The sequence below is a fragment of the Camellia sinensis genome, chromosome 14, assembly GCF_055761805.1.
Source record: "Camellia sinensis isolate YWXY chromosome 14, ASM5576180v1, whole genome shotgun sequence".
NCBI lineage: Eukaryota > Viridiplantae > Streptophyta > Magnoliopsida > Ericales > Theaceae > Camellia > Camellia sinensis.
In genome coordinates, this window is record NC_138974.1 from 38,730,148 (window position 1) to 38,736,147 (window position 6,000).

The following is a 6,000-nucleotide window of genomic DNA, read 5'->3' on the forward strand; positions in this document are numbered from 1 at the left end:
CATGTATTACGACACATTCAAACAACTAAAGCTGCAAGACAAAGACTTGGCACCTGCAGTTTCTCCCCTGATTGGATTCAACTCCATGCCTGAATGGCCTGTCGGCAAAATAATCCTTCCAGTCAGAGCAGGAAGTGTATCAAAACAGGTGGAGTTCTGGGTATTGAAGGTCCCCTCCACCTACAACATCATCCTGGGCAGAACATGGCTGCATGCCATGCGTTCAGTAGCGTCATCATACCATCAGGTAATGCGGTTCCCCAATGACGCCGGTATAATTGAAGAAGTCTATGGCGATCAGATCATGTCAAAACAGTGCTTCGCCACAGCAAATGGAAGCCGAGCTGCCAAAGGATACGTTCATTCGGTGGAAGAACCAGAGAGTAATGAACTATTCGCGGACGTCGGCAAAGAGGCTGATCAGAAAGCGGTGGAAGACTTGGTGGAGGTAAAAATAGATGAGAAGAACCCGGATAAGTTCTTCTTGCTTGGCTCATCATTGTCCAGCGCTGAGAGATTAGAGGTCATAGAATTCTTGACCTCTAATATCGAAGTGTTTGCCTGGACACCGTACGACATGCCAGGCATTGATCCAAACTTCATCAGTCACCAACTCAATGTCCACCCATCCGCCAGACCAGTCATTCAACGCACACGCAGATCGGCGCTCCACCACGCCGAAATAGTGGCAGAAGAGGTAGGCAACCTGTTGGAGGCAGGAGCGATAAGGGAAGTGCACTACCCAAAATGGATCTCCAACACCGTCGTAGTGCCAAAAAAGAATGGTAAATGGCGTGTCTGCGTCGACTACAAAACAGTCAACAAAGCGTGCCCAAAAGATAGCTTCCCTCTACCAAGGATAGATCAACTGGTGGACTTAACAGCAGGACATAACCGACTTAGCTTTTTGGATGCATACAGAGGCTACCACCAGATCGCCATGCACGAACCAGACCAAGAGGTCACCTCCTTCACAACACCAAGGGGGTTATATTGCTACAAGGTCATGCCCTTTGGCCTAAAGAACGCAGGGGCGACATTCCAAAGAATGGTCACCAAGATGTTTGAACCATTGTTAGGCAGAACAATGGAGGCGTACATCGACGACATGGTGGTCAAAAGCAAGGATGAGAATGACCATCTGAAAGACTTAGGCGAGATGTTCCAGATCCTAAAGAAACACAAGCTACGCCTCAATGCGTCCAAATGCGCATTCGGAGTTGGATCTGGCAAATTCTTGGGCTTCCTGGTGACCAACCGAGGTATAGAAGCCGACCCCTCTCAGATCAAAGCGATCCAGGAGTTGGAGAGACCAAACTCAGTCAAAGAAGTGCAGCATCTTACTGGTATGGCGGCTGCACTCAACCGGTTCATAAGCAGATCGTCGGACAGACTACGACCTTTCTTCCAAGCATTAAAGGCCAAGTTTGAGTGGGATGAAGAATGCGACCGAGCTCTGGAAAGCTTGAAGGAATACATGTCTTCCCCACCACTACTTGTTACTCCAGTACCTGGTGAAGAACTCTTTTTGTACCTAGCAGTCTCTCAACACGCAGTCAGCGCAGTGTTGGTTCGTGCAGAAGGAATACAACACTTGCCCATCTTTTATGTCAGCAAGACATTGTTGGGAGCCGAAACAAGGTACTTACCATTGGAGAAACTAGCATTAGCATTAATGATGGCATCCAGAAAATTGGCGCACTACTTTCATGCCCACACCATAGTCGTCCTTACGGCCTTTCCACTAAAAGCTCTGTTTGAAAGGGCGAATTTTGAAGTGGGCGGTGGAGTTGGGACAATTCGACATCAAATTCCAACCCAAGACAGCAATAAAAGCCCAATCTTTGGCGGACTTCGTCGCGGAATTTACTCCTGGAAGTCATCATATCTGCCCAGTCGACCTAACTGACACAACCGAACTAGGGACCGAAGTTGACGCCGGAATAACGCAACCCCTAGTGAAAGGTAGTCCATCAAGCACAAAGGCAGACTACATTAAGGACGACAAGGAGGAGCCAAACAAAGGCTCACCAGCAGTTCAAACCAAGGACGAAGGGCAGACAGCCAATATGGACTTTGAAGAAATCACCACCCTTGACCCCACGGCATCGTCTGACCCTTCCACCTGCTGGAAACTATTCGTTGGAGAGATGTGGAAGCTCTTTGTGGATGGAGCATCCAACCGACATGGTGCAGGGCTTGGCATAGTCCTCATCTCTCCAGACGGCCTGGTTATAGAGCAAGCAATCAACCTTGGCTTCCCAGCATCCAACAACGAAGCAGAGTATGAGGCGCTTCTCGCAGGACTCAAGTCGGCACACTTCATGAAAGCAACCGAACTAATGGTATACAGTGACTCACTGCTAGTGGTAAACCAAATTTCTGGCGAATACGAAGCAAAGGATGACAGAATGGCCAAGTACCAAGAGCTAGTCAGAACGGAGATCAAGAAGTTTGATGTGGTAAGGATAGAACAAATTGGCAGGGAGGAAAACAGCCGAGCGGACGAGCTCGCAGGCCTTGCCTCAATGGCAGATACATCAATCCCTCATCCATTACTCATCAACTTCTTACCAAGACCAAGTATAAAAGACCCCGAAGCAGAAGAAGTATATTGCACTGAATTAGGCCCTTCATGGATGGATCCCATCATCCTGTTCCTAAAAGACGGCATCCTACCAGCAGAGAAAAAAGAAGCCAACAAAATAAGGGCAAAGTCGCAGCGATTTTGGCTATCTCCATCCTTGGCATTATACAAGAAGTCATTCTCTGGGCCTTACCTCAAGTGCGTTCATCCCAGCAAAGTAGAAGCCTTCCTGTTCGAAATACATGAAGGGGTATGTGGAAGTCATCAAGGGGGAAGGTCGCTCGCCTACAGGGCTATTTCGCAAGGATATTGGTGGCCATATATGCAAGCAGACTCAGAAAAATATGTGAAGAAGTGTGAAAAATGCCAGAAATTCACGCACCAAATACATCAACCAGCAAGAGAACTCCTACCCTTAACTAGCCCATGGCCTTTCGCAATGTGGGGCTTGGACATAGTAGGACCACTTCCAACAGCGCCCGGTGGCAGAAAATTCTTTCTCGCAGCAACAGACTACTTCACAAAGTGGGTGGAAGCAAAAGCATTGGCGTCAATCAAAGAGAAGGATGTGAAGAAGTTTGTTTGGCAGAATATTATCACTCGGTTTGGCATACCAAAAGCACTGATCTCAGACAATGGAACTCAGTTCGACGGCAGGACCTTTAGAAGCTTTTGTGAAGAGTACAAGATAGAGTTCTACAATTCTACTCCGGCATATCCTCAAGCAAATGGGCAGGCTGAAGCATCAAATAAAGTCGTCTTGGATGGACTAAAGAAAAGGCTAGAGAAAGCAAAAGGCAAATGGGCGGACGAACTTCCCCATGTTTTATGGGCTTACCGCACCACACCTCGGCGATCAACTGGAGAAACACCATTTTCCTTAGCCTACGGAATGGAGGCAGTAATCCCACTAGAAGTTGGCCTCCCCACAATTCGAAGCGAAAATTTTGATCCAGACTTAAATGGGGAAGCCATAACCTTTGAACTCAACCTTGCAGAAGAAAGAAGAGAAAGAGCATTGGTCCACATCGCCGCGTACCAACGAGAGTTAATCAAAAAATACAGCAAAAAGGTTCATCCAAGACAATTCAAAATTGGCGATTGGGTATTGCGCAAAGTAATGGGAAACACCTTGGTCCCAGGAGACGGCAAGTTAGGCCCAAATTGGGAAGGTCCTTATAAAGTGGTTGGGTTAGCCGGCAAAGGGGCATACCACCTAGAAGACAAGGATGGCAAGGCAATCCCTAGGCCATGGAATACGGCCAATCTCAAGATATTTTACTTTTAGCCTTTCTCTTTCGAACATTATGTAATTTTCTCTTCCTTCAATAAAATGAGCAATTCTTTTTAGCACAAATTATTCTTTGTAAAAGTTAGCTTTAGAGACTAAGTTTATTGCAAGCATTCTATTCCAAGTTAGCTGGAAAAACTAACTTCAATGGTTGGCTGGAATAAACCAACACTTGTTACTCTTCAGCCGAAGTAAGTGTGAGGCTGAAGAGTGGTTGGCTGGAATAAACCAACTCTTGTTACTCTTCAGCCGAAGTAAGTGTAAGGCTGAAGAGTGGTTGGCTGGAATAAACCAACTCTTGTTACTCTTCAGCCGAAGTAAGTGTATGGCTGAAGAGTAGTTGGCTGGAATAAACCAACACTTGTTACTCTTTAGCCGAAGTAAGTGTAAGGCTGAAGAGTGGTTGGCTGGAATAAACCAACACTTGTTACTCTTCAGCCGAAGTAAGTGTAAGGCTGAAGAGTGGTTGGCTGGAATAAACCAACTCTTGTTACTCTTCAGCCGAAGTAAGTGTATGGCTGAAGAGTAGTTGGCTGGAATAAACCAACACTTGTTACTCTTCAGCCGAAGTAAGTGTATGGCTGAAGAGTGGTTGGCTGGAATAAACCAACTCTTGTTACTCTTCAGCCGAAGTAAGTGTAAGGCTGAAGAGTGGTTGGCTGGAATAAACCAACTCTTGTTACTCTTCAGCCGAAGTAAGTGTAAGGCTGAAGAGTGGTTGGCTGGATTAAACCAACACTTAATACTCCTCAGCCGAAGTAATTATATCGGCTAAGGAGTGGTTGGCTGGTAAGTATAGTTTAACCAACCAAAAACCGAAATAACACTTGGAGTAATAGAAGACATTACAAATGCAAGCATACACACAATAACCGGAATAAGAGAAGTAAAATTTTCATTCAAAAAGAAGTCATTACAAGGCTGTGTAGTTCGGTTACAAAGAAAAGATTACAAAATTAAGAGAAAAGTTCATCTATTTCGGCGTCGAAAGCAGCATCGGCGTCAACCCGAAGACCGGTTTCGGGCGCTACAATACTTTCAGAAGGAAGAGCGGGTTCGGCTGGAGCCACGGCTTCACTTGGTTGATCAAGAGTTAGATCTTCCACCACGGGCTCCGACCGAACTACCTGATCTGCATTCACAACCGAAGTATCCTCAGGGGCAGAGTCTTCATCAGAATCTTCATCATCTGAGCCCTCAAGGAACTGCTGTTGCATGGCCGTGGCATATTCCATCAGGGAGTTCGGTATGAAGTAGGCTGGAGGGTTGAGAACCTCGGTCTGAGAATCATGACCGAGCTTCTCAACGGCTCCCCTCCAGCCGCACTTAAAGAAGAGATCCTTGGCAGCATTGCATTGTAGGGCGTAAGCATCCTCTGCCCTCTTGAAACCCTGCTTGTCAGCCTCTTTTACCTTCTCCTTTATTTCGGCATCCTTCTTTCGCTCAAGTTTTAACAACTCGCGCAAGTACTTGTCCTTAAGCACAATGGCAGTCTTTTGTTTTTCGGCCTCGGTCGAACTAACCAATCCGGTCAAACGACCGACCTCACCTCGGAGTTCGGCCATTTCCTTTCTGGCCTCCTCTAGTTCGACCGATTTCGCCTCTGCCTCTGCCGCTGCCTGCCTAGTTATTTTCCTCAGCTCCAGCACCTTCCGATGGGTGATTTGATTTTTCTGGATAGCCTGACAAAGCAACAACCTCAAGTTAGCCGAAGAAAAAGTTGAGTAGAAAAACAGAAATGCGACCGAAGTTACTTACCAGAATCATTGATTTAGTGGCTGACCGGATGGACTTCAGCTCGGTGGTTAACTGTTTCTGGTGGTGTTCCATGTCTTTCGGCAGACACACGCTCTTGGCCAGGTTGATGGCCAACAGGTGGTCTTTCTCAGCAACGACCGAGTCTGTGTCTAGAATGACTCGGTCGTTAAAAGTTAGTTTCGGTGCCCAGCAGCCGATAGTTCGGTCGGAAGACTCCGGTTGGGGGCTCGGTGGTAAGCTCGGCTGAATAGGAGTTTCTTCATCAATCAGAACTCGTTCGGGTTCGGAAGTTCGGGCACGTTTGGTTCGGCGGGAAGAGGATGGCTGTTGGGAAGGAAGGGCGACAACAGCAGGTTGCGGTTGG